Raw genomic sequence first — 16,987 nt, forward strand, 5'->3', positions numbered from 1 at the left:
ATTGAGCAGATCTGAAAACTCTTTCTGTAGAAAATGCAACTGGACATTTGGAGCGCTAAGAGCGTAGTAGTGGAAAAAGGAATATATTCAAATATAAACTACACAGAAGCATTCTGTGAAACTTCTTTCTGATCTGAGCATTCAGCTAACAGAGTTAAACCATACTTTTGATTGAGCAGTTTTGAAACACTCTGTCTGTAGAAAATGCAACTGGACGTTCGTAGCGCTAAGTGGGTAATAGTGGAAAAAAGAATAAGTTCAAATATAAACTACACAGAAGCATTGTATGAAACTTCTTTCTGTTCTGTGCATTCAACTAACAGAGTTGAACCTTACTTTTGATTGAGCCGTTCTGAAACACTCTTTCTGTAGAAACTGCAATTGGACATTCTGAGCGCTAAGAGGCCTATATTGGGAAAAAGAATGTCTACAAATAAAAACTACACAGAATAATTGTGTGAAACTTCCTTCTGTTCTGTTTGTTCAACTAAAAGAGTTGAACCTTAGTTTTGATTGAGCCGTTCTGAAACACTCTTTCTGTAGAAAATGCAAGTGGAGATTCGGAGCGCTAAGAGGGTAATAGTGGAAAAAGGAATGTCTCCAAATATAAACTACACAGAATCATTCTGTGAAACTTCTTTCTGATCTGTGCATTCAGCTAACAGAGTTAAACCATACTTTTGATTGAGCAGATCTGAACACTCTTTCTGTAGAAAATGCAACTGGACATTTGGAGCGCTAAGAGCGTAGTCGTGGAAAAAGGAATATATTCAAATATAAACTACACAGAAGCATTCTGTGAAACTTCTTTCTGATCTGAGCATTCAGCTAACAGAGTTAAACCATACTTTTGATTGAGCAGTTTTGAAACACTCTGTCTGTAGAAAATGCAACTGGACATTCGTAGCGCTAAGTGGGTAATAGTGGAAAAAAGAATATGTTCAAATATAAACTACACAGAAGCATTGTATGAAACTCCTTTCTGTTCTGTGCATTCAACTAACAGAGTTGAACCTTACTTTTGATTGAGCCTTTCTGAAACACTCTTTCTGTAGAAACTGCAATTGGACATTCTGAGCGCTAAGAGGCCTCTATTGGGAAAAATAATATCTTCAAATAAAAACTACACAGAAGCATTGTGTGAAACTTATTTCTGATATATTCATTAAGCTAACAGAGTTAAACCATACTTTTGATTGCGCAGTTCTGAACACTCTTTCTGTAGAATATGCAAGTGGACATTCGGAGCGCTAAGACGGTAATAGTGGAAAAAGGAATATATTCAAATATAAACTACACAGTAGCATTCTGTGAAAATTCTTTCTGTTCTGTGCATTCAACTAACAGAGTTGAACCTTACTTTTGATTGAGCCGTTCTGAAACACTCTTTCTGTAGAAACTGCAATTGGACATGCTAAGCGCTAAGAGGCCTACATTGGGAAAAAGAATATCTTCAAATTAAAACTACACAGATGCATTCTGTGAAACTTATTTCTGATCTGTAAATTCAGTTAACAGAGATAAAACATATTTTTGATTGAGCAGTTATGAAACACTCTTTTTGTAGAAAATGCAAGTGGAGATTCGGAGCGCTAAGAGGGTAATAGTGGAAAAAGGAATGTCTTCAAATATAAACTACACAGAATCATTCGGTGAAACTTATTTCTGATCTGTGCATTCAGCTAACAGAGTTAAACCATACTTTTGATTGAGCAGATCTGAACAGTCTTTCTGTAGAAAATGCAACTGGACATTTGGAGCGCTAAGAGCGTAGTAGTGGAAAAAGGAATATATTCAAATATAAACTACACAGAAGCATTCTGTGAAACTTCTTTCTGATCTGAGCATTCAGCTAACAGAGTTAAACCATACTTTTGATTGAGCAGTTTTGAAACACTCTGTCTGTAGAAAATGCAACTGGACGTTCGTAGCGCTAAGTGGGTAATAGTGGAAAAAAGAATATGTTCAAATATAAACTACACAGAAGCATTGTATGAAACTTCTTTCTGTTCTGTGCATTCAACTAACTGAGTTGAACCTTACTTTTGATTGAGCGGTTCTGAAACACTCTTTCTGTAGAAACTGCAATTGGACATTCTGAGCGCTAAGAGGCCTATATTGGGAAAAAGAATCTCTACAAATAAAAACTACACAGAAGAATTGTGTGAAACTTCCTTCTGTTCTGTTTGTTCAACTAAAAGAGTTGAACCTTAGATTTGATTGAGCCGTTCTGAAACACTCTTTCTGTAGAAAATGCAAGTGGAGATTCGGAGCGCTAAGAGGGTAATAGTGGAAAAAGGAATGTCTCCAAATATAAACTACACAGAATCATTCTGTGAAACTTCTTTCTGATCTGTGCATTCAGCTAACAGAGTTAAACCATACTTTTGATTGAGCAGATCTGAACACTCTTTCTGTAGAAAATGCAACTGGACATTTGGAGCGCTAAGAGCGTAGTAGTGGAAAAAGGAATATATTCAAATATAAACTACACAGAAGCATTCTGTGAAACTTCTTTCTGATCTGAGCATTCAGCTAACAGAGTTAAAGCATACTTTTGATTCAGCAGTTTTGAAGCCCTCTGTCTGTAGAAAATGCAACAGGACATTCGTAGCGCTAAGTGGGTAATAGTGGAAAAAAGAATATGTTCAAATATAAACTACACAGAAGCATTGCATGAAACTACTTTCTGTTCTGTGCATTCAAATAACAGAGTTGAACCTTACTTTTGATTGAGCCTTTCTGAAACACTCTTTATGTAGAAACAGCAATTGGACATTCTGAGCGCTAAGAGGCCTCTATTGGGAAAAATAATATCTTCAAATAAAAACTACACAGAAGCATTGTGTGAAACTTATTTCTGATATATTCATTAAGCTAACAGAGTTAAACCATACTTTTGATTGCGCAGTTCTGAACACTCTTTCTGTAGAAAATTCAAGTGGACATTCGGAGCGCTAAGAGGGTAATAGTGGAAAAAGGAATATATTCAAATATAAACTACACAGTAGCATTCTGTGAAAATTCTTTCTGTTCTGTGCATTCAACTAACAGAGTTGAACCTTAGTTTTGATTGAGCCGTTCTGAAACACTCTTTCTGTAAAACTGCAATTGGACATGCTAAGCGCTAAGAGGCCTACATTGGGAAAAAGAATATCTTCAAATAAAAACTACACAGATGCATTCTGTGAAACTTATTTCTGATCTGTAAATTCAGTTAACAGAGATAAAACATATTTTTGATTGAGCAGTTATGAAACACTCTTTTTGTAGAAAATGCAAGTGGAGATTCGGAGCGCTAAGTGGGTAATAGTGGAAAAAGGAATGTCTTCAAATATAAACTACACAGAATCATTCGGTGAAACTTCTTTCTGATCTGTGCATTCTGCTAACAGAGTTAAACCATACTTTTGATTGAGCAGATCTGAACACTCTTTCTGTAGAAAATGCAACTGGACCTTTGGAGCGCTAAGAGCGTAGTAGTGGAAAAAGGAATATATTCAAATATAAACTACACAGAAGCATTCTGTGAAACTTCTTTCTGATCTGAGCATTCAGCTAACAGAATTAAACCATACTTTTGATTGAGCAGTTTTGAAACACTCTGTCTGTAGAAAATGCAACTGGACATTCGTAGCTCTAAGAGGGTAATAGTGGAAAAAAGTATATTTTCAAATATAAACTACACAGAAGCATTGTATGAAACTTCTTTCTGTTCTGTGCATTCAACTAACAGAGTTGAACCTTACTTTTGATTGAGCCGTTCTGAAAAACTCTTTCTGTAGAAACTGCAATTGGACATTCTGAGTGCTAAGAGGCCTATATTTGGAAAAAGAATGTCTACAAATAAAAACTACACAGAAGAATTGTGTGAAACTTCTTTCTGTTCTGTTTGTTCAACTAAAAGAGTTGAACCTTAGTTTTGATTGAGCCGTTCTGAAACACTCTTTCTGTAGAAAATGCAAGTGGAGATTCGGAGCGCTAAGAGTGTAATAGTGGAAAAAGCAATGTCTCCAAATATAAACTACACAGAATCATTCTGTGAAACTTCTTTCTGATCTGTGCATTCAGCTAACAGAGTTAAACCATACTTTTGATTGAGCAGATCTGAACACTCTTTCTGTAGAAAATGCAACTGGACATTTGGAGCGCTAAGAGAGTAGTAGTGGAAAAAGGAATATATTCAAATATAAACTACACAGAAGCATTCTGTGAAACTTCTTTCTGATCTGAGCATTCAGCTAACAGAGTTAAACCATACTTTTGATTGAGCAGTTTTGAAACACTCTGTCTGTAGAAAATGCAACTGGACATTCGTAGCGCTAAGTGGGTAATAGTGGAAAAAAGAATATGTTCAAATATGAACTACACAGAAGCATTGTATGAAACTTCTTTCTGTTCTGTGCATTCAACTAACAGAGTTGAACCTTACTTTTGATTGAGCCTTTCTGAAACACTCTTTCTGTAGAAACTGCAATTGGACATTGTGAGCGCTAAGAGGCCTCTATTGGGAAAAATAATATCTTCAAATAAAAACTACACAGAAGCATTGTGTGAAACTTATTTCTGATATGTTCATTAAGCTAACAGAGTTAAACCATACTTTTGATTGCGCAGTTCTGAACACTCTTTCTGTAGAAAATTCAAGTGGACATTCGGAGCGCTAAGAGGGTAATAGTGGAAAAAGGAATATATTCAAATATAAACTACACAGTAGCATTCTGTGAAAATTCTTTCTGTTCTGTGCATTCAACTAACAGAGTTGAACCTTACTTTTGATTGAGCCGTTCTAAAATACTCTTTCTGTAGAAACTGCAATTGGACATGCTAAGCGCTAAGAGGCCTACATTGGGAAAAAGAATGTCTTCAAATAAAAACTACACAGATGCATTCTGTGAAACTTATTTCTGATTTGTAAATTCAGTTAACAGAGATAAAACATATTTTTGATTGAGCAGTTATGAAACACTCTTTTTGTAGAAAATGCAAGTGGAGATTCGGAGCGCTAAGTGGGTAATAGTGGAAAAAGGAATGTCTTCAAATATAAACTACACAGAATCATTCGGTGAAACTTCTTTCTGATCTGTGCATTCAGCTAACAGAGTTAAACCATACTTTTGATTGAGCAGATCTGAACACTCTTTCTGTAGAAAATGCAACTGGACATTTGGAGCGCTAAGAGCGTAGTAGTGGAAAAAGGAATATATTCAAATATAAACTACACAGAAGCATTCTGTGAAACTTCTTTCTGATCTGAGCATTCAGCTAACAGAGTTAAACCATACTTTTGATTGAGCAGTTTTGAAACACTCTGTCTGTAGAAAATGCAACTGGACGTTCGTAGCGCTAAGTGGGTAATAGTGGAAAAAAGAATATGTTCAAATATAAACTACACAGAAGCATTGTATGAAACTTCTTTCTGTTCTGTGCATTCAACTAACTGAGTTGAACCTTACTTTTGATTGAGCGGTTCTGAAACACTCTTTCTGTAGAAACTGCAATTGGACATTCTGAGCGCTAAGAGGCCTATATTGGGAAAAAGAATCTCTACAAATAAAAACTACACAGAAGAATTGTGTGAAACTTCCTTCTGTTCTGTTTGTTCAACTAAAAGAGTTGAACCTTAGTTTTGATTGAGCCGTTCTGAAACACTCTTTCTGTAGAAAATGCAAGTGGAGATTCGGAGCGCTAAGAGGGTAATAGTGGAAAAAGGAATGTCTCCAAATATAAACTACACAGAATCATTCTGTGAAACTTCTTTCTGATCTGTGCATTCAGCTAACAGAGTTAAACCATACTTTTGATTGAGCAGATCTGAACACTCTTTCTGTAGAAAATGCAACTGGACATTTTGAGCGCTAAGAGCGTAGTAGTGGAAAAAGGAATATATTCAAATATAAACTACACAGAAGCATTCTGTGAAACTTCTTTCTGATCTGAGCATTCAGCTAACAGAGTTAAACCATACTTTTGATTGAGCAGTTTTGAAGCACTCTGTCTGTAGAAAATGCAACAGGACATTCGTAGCGCTAAGTGGGTAATAGTGGAAAAAAGAATATGTTCAAATATAAACTACACAGAAGCATTGCATGAAACTACTTTCTGTTCTGTGCATTCAAATAACAGAGTTGAACCTTACTTTTGATTGAGCCTTTCTGAAACACTCTTTCTGTAGAAACAGCAATTGGACATTCTGAGCGCTAAGAGGCCTCTATTGGGAAAAATAATATCTTCAAATAAAAACTACACAGAAGCATTGTGTGAAACTTATTTCTGATATATTCATTAAGCTAACAGAGTTAAACCATACTTTTGATTGCGCAGTTCTGAACACTCTTTCTGTAGAAAATTCAAGTGGACATTCGGAGCGCTAAGAGGGTAATAGTGGAAAAAGGAATATATTCAAATATAAACTACACAGTAGCATTCTGTGAAAATTCTTTCTGTTCTGTGCATTCAACTAACAGAGTTGAACCATAGTTTTGATTGATCCGTTCTGAAACACTCTTTCTGTAGAAACTGCAATTGGACATGCTAAGCGCTAAGAGGCCTACATTGGGAAAAAGAATATCTTCAAATAAAAACTACACAGATGCATTCTGTGAAACTTATTTCTGATCTGTAAATTCAGTTAACAGAGATAAAACATATTTTTGATTGAGCAGTTATGAAACACTCTTTTTGTAGAAAATGCAAGTGGAGATTCGGAGCGCTAAGTGGGTAATAGTGGAAAAAGGAATGTCTTCAAATATAAACTACACAGAATCATTCGGTGAAACTTCTTTCTGATCTGTGCATTCTGCTAACAGAGTTAAACCATACTTTTGATTGAGCAGATCTGAACACTCTTTCTGTAAAAAATGCAACTGGACCTTTGGAGCGCTAAGAGCGTAGTAGTGGAAAAAGGAATATATTCAAATATAAACTACACAGAAGCATTCTGTGAAACTTCTTTCTGATCTGAGCATTCAGCTAACAGAATTAAACCATACTTTTGATTGAGCAGTTTTGAAACACTCTGTCTGTAGAAAATGCAACTGGACATTCGTAGCGCTAAGAGGGTAATAGTGGAAAAAAGTATATTTTCAAATATAAACTACACAGAAGCATTGTATGAAACTTCTTTCTGTTCTGTGCATTCAACTAACAGAGTTGAACCTTACTTTTGATTGAGCCGTTCTGAAACACTCTTTCTGTAGAAACTGCAATAGGACATTCTGAGTGCTAAGAGGCCTATATTTGGAAAAAGAATGTCTACAAATAAAAACTACACAGAAGAATTGTGTGAAACTTCTTTCTGTTCTGTTTGTTCAACTAAAAGAGTTGTACCTTAGTTTTGATTGAGCCGTTCTGAAACACTCTTTCTGTAGAAAATGCAAGTGGAGATTCGGAGCGCTAAGAGTGTAATAGTGGAAAAAGCAATGTCTCCAAATATAAACTACACAGAATCATTCTGTGAAACTTCTTTCTGATCTGTGCATTCAGCTAACAGAGTTAAACCATACTTTTGATTGAGCAGATCTGAACACTCTTTCTGTAGAAAATGCAACTGGACATTTGGAGCGCTAAGAGAGTAGTAGTGGAAAAAGGAATATATTCAAATATAAACTACACAGAAGCATTCTGTGAAACTTCTTTCTGATCTGAGCATTCAGCTAACAGAGTTAAACCATACTTTTGATTGAGCAGTTTTGAAACACTCTGTCTGTAGAAAATGCAACTGGACATTCGTAGCGCTAAGTGGGTAATAGTGGAAAAAAGAATATGTTCAAATATGAACTACACAGAAGCATTGTATGAAACTTCTTTCTGTTCTGTGCATTCAACTAACAGAGTTGAACCTTACTTTTGATTGAGCCTTTCTGAAACACTCTTTCTGTAGAAACTGCAATTGGACATTGTGAGCGCTAAGAGGCCTCTATTGGGAAAAATAATATCTTCAAATAAAAACTACACAGAAGCATTGTGTGAAACTTATTTCTGATATGTTCATTAAGCTAACAGAGTTAAACCATACTTTTGATTGCGCAGTTCTGAACACTCTTTCTGTAGAAAATTCAAGTGGACATTCGGAGCGCTAAGAGGGTAATAGTGGAAAAAGGAATATATTCAAATATAAACTACACAGTAGCATTCTGTGAAAATTCTTTCTGTTCTGTGCATTCAACTAACAGAGTTGAACCTTACTTTTGATTGAGCCGTTCTAAAATACTCTTTCTGTAGAAACTGCAATTGGACATGCTAAGCGCTAAGAGGCCTACATTGGGAAAAAGAATGTCTTCAAATAAAAACTACACAGATGCATTCTGTGAAACTTATTTCTGATTTGTAAATTCAGTTAACAGAGATAAAACATATTTTTGATTGAGCAGTTATGAAACACTCTTTTTGTAGAAAATGCAAGTGGAGATTCGGAGCGCTAAGAGGGTAATAGTGGAAAAAGGAATGTCTTCAAATATAAACTACACAGAATCATTCGGTGAAACTTCTTTCTGATCTGTGCATTCAGCTAACAGAGTTAAACCATACTTTTGATTGAGCAGATCTGAACAGTCTTTCTGTAGAAAATGCAACTGGACATTTGGAGCGCTAAGAGCGTAGTAGTGGAAAAAGGAATATATTCAAATATAAACTACACAGAAGCATTCTGTGAAACTTCTTTCTGATCTGAGCATTCAGCTAACAGAGTTAAACCATACTTTTGATTGAGCAGTTTTGAAACACTCTGTCTGTAGAAAATGCAACTGGACGTTCGTAGCGCTAAGTGGGTAATAGTGGAAAAAAGAATAAGTTCAAATATAAACTACACAGAAGCATTGTATGAAACTTCTTTCTGTTCTGTGCATTCAACTAACAGAGTTGAACCTTACTTTTGATTGAGCCGTTCTGAAACACTCTTTCTGTAGAAACTGCAATTGGACATTCTGAGCGCTAAGAGGCCTATATTGGGAAAAAGAATGTCTACAAATAAAAACTACACAGAAGAATTGTGTGAAACTTCCTTCTGTTCTGTTTGTTCAACTAAAAGAGTTGAACCTTAGTTTTGATTGAGCCGTTCTGAAACACTCTTTCTGTAGAAAATGCAAGTGGAGATTCGGAGCGCTAAGAGGGTAATAGTGGAAAAAGGAATGTCTCCAAATATAAACTACACAGAATCATTCTGTGAAACTTCTTTCTGATCTGTGCATTCAGCTAACAGAGTTAAACCATACTTTTGATTGAGCAGATCTGAACACTCTTTCTGTAGAAAATGCAACTGGACATTTGGAGCGCTAAGAGCGTAGTAGTGGAAAAAGGAATATATTCAAATATAAACTACACAGAAGCATTCTGTGAAACTTCTTTCTGATCTGAGCATTCAGCTAACAGAGTTAAACCATACTTTTGATTGAGCAGTTTTGAAGCACTCTGTCTGTAGAAAATGCAACAGGACATTCGTAGCGCTAAGTGGGTAATAGTGGAAAAAAGAATATGTTCAAATATAAACTACACAGAAACATTGCATGAAACTACTTTCTGTTCTGTGCATTCAAATAACAGAGTTGAACCTTACTTTTGATTGAGCCTTTCTGAAACACTCTTTCTGTAGAAACAGCAATTGGACATTCTGAGCGCTAAGAGGCCTCTATTGGGAAAAATAATATCTTCAAATAAAAACTACACAGAATCATTGTGTGAAACTTATTTCTGATATATTCATTAAGCTAACAGAGTTAAACCATACTTTTGATTGCGCAGTTCTGAACACTCTTTCTGTAGAAAATTCAAGTGGACATTCGGAGCGCTAAGAGGGTAATAGTGGAAAAAGGAATATATTCAAATATAAACTACACAGTAGCATTCTGTGAAAATTCTTTCTGTTCTGTGCATTCAACTAACAGAGTTGAACCTTAGTTTTGATTGAGCCGTTCTGAAACACTCTTTCTGTAGAAACTGCAATTGGACATGCTAAGCGCTAAGAGGCCTACATTGGGAAAAAGAATATCTACAAATAAAAACTACACAGATGCATTCTGTGAAACTTATTTCTGATCTGTAAATTCAGTTAACAGAGATAAAACATATTTTTGATTGAGCAGTTATGAAACACTCTTTTTGTAGAAAATGCAAGTGGAGATTCGGAGCGCTAAGTGGGTAATAGTGGAAAAAGGAATGTCTTCAAATATAAACTACACAGAATCATTCGGTGAAACTTCTTTCTGATCTGTGCATTCTGCTAACAGAGTTAAACCATACTTTTGATTGAGCAGATCTGAACACTCTTTCTGTAGAAAATGCAACTGGACCTTTGGAGCGCTAAGAGCGTAGTAGTGGAAAAAGGAATATATTCAAATATAAACTACACAGAAGCATTCTGTGAAACTTCTTTCTGATCTGAGCATTCAGCTAACACAATTAAACCATACTTTTTATTGAGCAGTTTTGAAACACTCTGTCTGTAGAAAATGCAACTGGACATTCGTAGCGCTAAGAGGGTAATAGTGGAAAAAAGTATATTTTCAAATATAAACTACACAGAAGCATTGTATGAAACTTCTTTCTGTTCTGTGCATTCAACTAACAGAGTTGAACCTTACTTTTGATTGAGCCGTTCTGAAACACTCTTTCTGTAGAAACTGCAATTGGACATTCTGAGTGCTAAGAGGCCTATATTTGGAAAAAGAATGTCTACAAATAAAAACTACACAGAAGAATTGTGTGAAACTTCTTTCTGTTCTGTTTGTTCAACTAAAAGAGTTGAACCTTAGTTTTGATTGAGCCGTTCTGAAACACTCTTTCTGTAGGAAATGCAAGTGGAGATTCGGAGCGCTAAGAGTGTAATAGTGGAAAAAGCAATGTCTCCAAATATAAACTACACAGAATCATTCTGTGAAACTTCTTTCTGATCTGTGCATTCAGCTAACAGAGTTAAACCATACTTTTGATTGAGCAGATCTGAACACTCTTTCTGTAGAAAATGCAACTGGACATTTGGAGCGCTAAGAGAGTATTAGTGGAAAAAGGAATATATTCAAATATAAACTACACAGAAGCATTCTGTGAAACTTCTTTCTGATCTGAGCATTCAGCTAACAGAGTTAAACCATACTTTTGATTGAGCAGTTTTGAAACACTCTGTCTGTAGAAAATGCAACTGGACATTCGTAGCGCTAAGTGGGTAATAGTGGAAAAAAGAATATGTTCAAATATGAACTACACAGAAGCATTGTATGAAACTTCTTTCTGTTCTGTGCATTCAACTAACAGAGTTGAACCTTACTTTTGATTGAGCCTTTCTGAAACACTCTTTCTGTAGAAACTGCAATTGGACATTCTGAGCGCTAAGAGGCCTATATTGGGAAAAATAATATCTTCAAATAAAAACTACACAGAAGCATTGTGTGAAACTTATTTCTGATATGTTCATTAAGCTAACAGAGTTAAACCATACTTTTGATTGCGCAGTTCTGAACACTCTTTCTGTAGAAAATGCAAGTGGACATTCGGAGCGCTAAGAGCTTAATAGTGGAAAAAGGAATATATTCAAATATAAACTACACAGTAGCATTCTGTGAAAATTCTTTCTGTTCTGTGCATTCAACTAACAGAGTTGAACCTTACTTTTGATTGAGCCGTTCTGAAACACTCTTTCTGTAGAAACTGCAATTGGACATGCTAATCGCTAAGAGGCCTACATTGGGAAAAAGAATATCTTCAAATAAAAACTACACAGATGCATTCTGTGAAACTTATTTCTGATCTGTAAATTCAGTTAACAGAGATAAAACATATTTTTGATTGAGCAGTTATGAAACACTCTTTTTGTAGAAAATGCAAGTGGAGATTCGGAGCGCTAAGAGGGTAATAGTGGAAAAAGGAATGTCTTCAAATATAAACTACACAGAATCATTCGGTGAAACTTCTTTCTGATCTGTGCATTCAGCTAACAGAATTAAACCATACTTTTGATTGAGCAGATCTGAACACACATTCTGTAGAAAATGCAACTGGACCTTTGGGGCGCTAAGAGCGTAGTAGTGGAAAAAGGAATATATTCAAATATAAACTACACAGAAGCATTCTGTGAAACTTCTTTCTGATCTGAGCATTCAGCTAACAGAGTTAAACCATACTTTTGATTGAGCAGTTTTGAAACACTCTGTCTGTAGAAAATGCAACTGGACATTCGTAGCGCTAAGTGGGTAATAGTGGAAAAAAGAATATGTTGAAATATAAACTACACAGAAGCATTGTATGAAACTTCTTTCTATTCTGTGCATTCAACTAACAGAGTTGAACCTTACTTTTGATTGAGCCGTTCTGAAACACTCTTTCTGTAGAAACTGCATTTGGAAATTCTGAGCGCTAAGTGGCCTATATTGGGAAAAAGAATGTCTACAAATAAAAACTACACAGAAGAATTGTGTGAAACTTCTTTCTGTTCTGTTTGTTCAATTAAAAGAGTTGAACCTTAGTTTTGATTGAGCCGTTCTGAAACACTCTTTCTGTAGAAAATGCAAGTGGAGATTCGGAGCGCTAAGAGGGTAATAGTGGAAAAAGGAATGTCTCCAAATATAAACTACACAGAATCATTCTGTGAAACTTCTTTCTGATCTGTGCATTCAGCTAACAGAGTTAAACCATACTTTTGATTGAGCAGATCTGAACACTCTTTCTGTAGAAAATGCAACTGGACATTTGGAGCGCTAAGAGAGTAGTAGTGGAAAAAGGAATATATTCAAATATAAACTACACAGAAGCATTCTGTGAAACTTCTTTCTGATCTGAGCATTCAGCTAACAGAGTTAAACCATACTTTTGATGGAGCAGTTTTGAAACACTCTGTCTGTAGAAAATGCAACTGGACATTCGTAGCGCTAAGTGGGTAATAGTGGAAAAAAGAATATGTTCAAATATAAACTACACAGAAGCATTGTATGAAACTTCTTTCTGTTCTGTGCATTCAACTAACAGAGTTGAACCTTACTTTTGATTGAGCCGTTCTGAAACACTCTTTCTGTAGAAACTGCAATTGGACATTCTGAGTGCTAAGAGGCCTCTATAGGGAAAACTAATATCTTCAAATAAAAACTACACAGAAGCATTGTGTGAAACTTATTTCTGATATGTTCATTAAGCTAACAGAGTTAAACCATACTTTTGATTGCGCAGTTCTGAACACTCTTTCTGTAGAAAATGCAAGTGGACATTCGCAGCGCTAAGAGGGTAATAGTGGAAAAGGGAATATATTCAAATATAAACTACACAGTAGCATTCTGTGAAAATTCTTTCTGTTCTGTGCATTCAACTAACAGAGTTGAACTTTACTTTCGATTGAGCCGTTCTGAAACACTCTTTCTGTAGAAACTGCAATTGGACATGCTAAGCGCCAAGAGGCCTACATTGGGAAAAAGAATATCTTCAAATAAAAACTACACAGATGCATTCTCTGAAACTTATTTCTGATCTGTAAATTCAGTTAACAGAGATAAAACATATTTTTGATTGAGCAGTTATGAAACACTCTTTTTGTAGAAAATGCAAGTGGAGATTCGGAGCGCTAATAGGGTAATAGTGGAAAAAGGAATGTCTTCAAATATAAACTACACAGAATCATTCGGTGAAACTTCTTTCTGATCTGTGCATTCAGCTAACAGAGTTAAACCATACTTTTGATTGAGCAGATCTGAACACTCTTTCTGTAGAAAATGCAACTGGACATTTGGAGCGCTAAGAGCGTAGTAGTGGAAAAAGGAATATATTCAAATATAAACTACACAGAAGCATTCTGTGAAACTTCTTTCTGATCTGAGCATTCAGCTAACAGAGTTAAACCATACTTTTGATTGAGCAGTTTTGAAACACTCTGTCTGTAGAAAATGCAAATGGACATTCGTAGCGCTAAGTGGGTAATAGTGGAAAAAAGAATATGTTCAAATAGAAACTACACAGAAGCATTGTATGAAACTTCTTTCTGTTCTGTGCATTCAACTAACAGAGTTGAACCTTACTTTTGATTGAGCCGTTCTGAAACTCTCTTTCTGTAGAAACTGCAATTGGACATTCTGAGCGCTAAGAGGCCTATATTGGGAAAAAGAATGTCTACAAATAAAAACTACACACTAGAATTGTGTGAAACTTCTTTCTGTTCTGTTTGTTCAGCTAAAAGAGTTGAACCTTAGTTTTGATTGAGCCGTTCTGAAACACTCTTTCTGTAGAAAATGCAAGTGGAGATTCGGAGCGCTAAGAGGGTAATAGTGGAAAAAGGAATGTCTCCAAATATAAACTACACAGAATCATTCTGTGAAACTTCTTTCTGATCTGTGCATTCAGCTAACAGAGTTAAACCATACTTTTGATTGAGCAGATCTGAACACTCTTTCTGTAGAAAATGCAACTGGACATTTGGAGCGCTAAGAGAGTAGTAGTGGAAAAAGGAATATATTCAAATATAAACTACACAGAAGCATTCTGTGAAACTTCTTTCTGATCTGAGCATTCAGCTAACAGAGTTAAACCATACTTTTGATTGAGCAGTTTTGAAACACTCTGTCTGTAGAAAATGCAACTGGACATTCGTAGCGCTAAGTGGGTAATAGTGGAAAAAAGAATATGTCCAAATATGAACTACACAGAAGCATTGTATGAAACTTCTTTCTGTTCTGTGCATTCAACTAACAGAGTTGAACCTTACTTTTGATTGACCCTTTCTGAAACACTCTTTCTGTAGAAACTGCAATTGGACATTCTGAGCGCTAAGAGGCCTATATTGGGAAAAATAATATCTTCAAATAATAACTACACAGAAGCATTGTGTAAAACTTATTTCTGATATGTTCATTAAGCTAACAGAGTTAAACCATACTTTTGATTGCGCAGTTCTGAACACTCTTTCTGTAGAAAATGCAAGTGGACATTCGGAGCGCTAAGAGCTTAATAGTGGAAAAAGGAATATATACAAATATAAACTACACAGTAGCATTCTGTGAAAATTCTTTCTGTTCTGTGCATTCAACTAACAGAGTTGAACCTTACTTTTGATTGAGCCGTTCTGAAACACTCTTTCTGTAGAAACTGCAATTGGACATGCTAAGCGCTAAGAGGCCTACATTGGGAAAAAGAATATCTTCAAATAAAAACTACACAGATGCATTCTGTGAAACTTATTTCTGATCTGTAAATTCAGTTAACAGAGATAAAACATATTTTTGATTGAGCAGTTATGAAACACTCTTTTTGTAGAAAATGCAAGTGGACATTCGGAGCGCTAAGAGGGTAATAGTGGAAAAAGGAATGTCTTCAAATATAAACTACACAGAATCATTCGGTGAAACTTCTTTCTGATCTGTGCATTCAGCTAACAGAGTTAAACCATACTTTTGATTGAGCAGATCTGAACACACTTTCTGTAGAAAATGCAACTGGACGTTTGGAGCGCTAAGAGCGTAGTAGTGGAAAAAGGAATATATTCAAATATAAACTACACAGAAGCATTCTGTGAAACTTCTTTCTGATCTGAGCATTCAGCTAACAGAGTTAAACCATACTTTTGATTGAGCAGTTTTGAAACACTCTGTCTGTAGAAAATGAAACTGGACATTCGTAGCGCTAAGTGGGTAATAGTGGAAAAAAGAATATGTTCAAATATAAACTACACAGAAGCATTGTATGAAACTTCTTTCTGTTCTGTGCATTCAACTAACAGAGTTGAACCTTACTTTTGATTGAGCCGTTCTGAAACACTCTTTCTGTAGAAACTGCAATTGGACATTCTGAGCGCTAAGAGGCCTATATTGGGAAAAAGAATGTCTACAAATAAAAACTACACAGAAGAATTGTGTGAAACTACTTTCTGTTCTGTTTGTTCAACTAAAAGAGTTGAACCTTAGTTTTGATTGAGCCGTTCTGAAACACTCTTTCTGTAGAAAATGCAAGTGGAGATTCGGAGCGCTAAGAGGGTAATAGTGGAAAAAGGAATGTCTCCAAATATAAACTACACAGAATCATTCTGTGAAACTTCTTTCTGATGTGTGCATTCAGCTAACAGAGTTAAACCATACTTTTGATTGAGCAGATCTGACCACTCTTTCTGTAGAAAATGCAACTGGACATTTGGAGCGCTAAGAGAGTAGTAGTGGAAAAAGGAATATATTCAAATATAAACTACACAGAAGCATTCTGTGAAACTTCTTTCTGATCTGAGCATTCAGCTAACAGAGTTAAACCATACTTTTGATTGAGCAGTTTTGAAACACTCTGTCTGTAGAAAATGCAACTGGACATTCGTAGCGCTAATTGGGTAATAGTGGAAAAAAGAATATGTTCAAATATAAACTACACAGAAGCATTGTATGAAACTTCTTTCTGTTCTGTGCATTCAACTAACAGAGTTGAACCTTACTTTTGATTGAGCCGTTCTGAAACACTCTTTCTGTAGAAACTGCAATTGGACATTCTGAGTGCTAAGAGGCCTCTATTGGGAAAACTAATATCTTCAAATAAAAACTACACAGAAGCATTGTGTGAAACTTATTTCTGATATGTTCATTAAGCTAACAGAGTTAAACCATACTTTTGATTGCGCAGTTCTGAACACTCTTTCTGTAGAAAATGCAAGTGGACATTCGCAGCGCTAAGAGGGTAATATTGGAAAAGGGAATATATTCAAATATAAACTACACAGTAGCATTCTGTGAAAATTCTTTCTGTTCTGTGCATTCAACTAACAGAGTTGAACTTTACTTTCGATTGAGCCGTTCTGAAACACTCTTTCTGTAGAAACTGCAATTGGACATGCTAAGCGCCAAGAGGCCTACATTGGGAAAAAGAATATCTTCAAATAAAAACTACACAGATGCATTCTGTGAAACTTATTTCTGATCTGTAAATTCAGTTAACAGAGATAAAACATATTTTTGATTGAGCAGTTATGAAACACTCTTTTTGTAGAAAATGCAAGTGGAGATTCGGAGCGCTAAGAGGGTAATAGTGGAAAAAGGAATGTCTT

The sequence above is a fragment of the Symphalangus syndactylus genome, chromosome 8 (genome assembly GCF_028878055.3).
Source record: "Symphalangus syndactylus isolate Jambi chromosome 8, NHGRI_mSymSyn1-v2.1_pri, whole genome shotgun sequence".
In the NCBI taxonomy this organism is placed as follows: Eukaryota; Metazoa; Chordata; class Mammalia; order Primates; family Hylobatidae; genus Symphalangus; species Symphalangus syndactylus.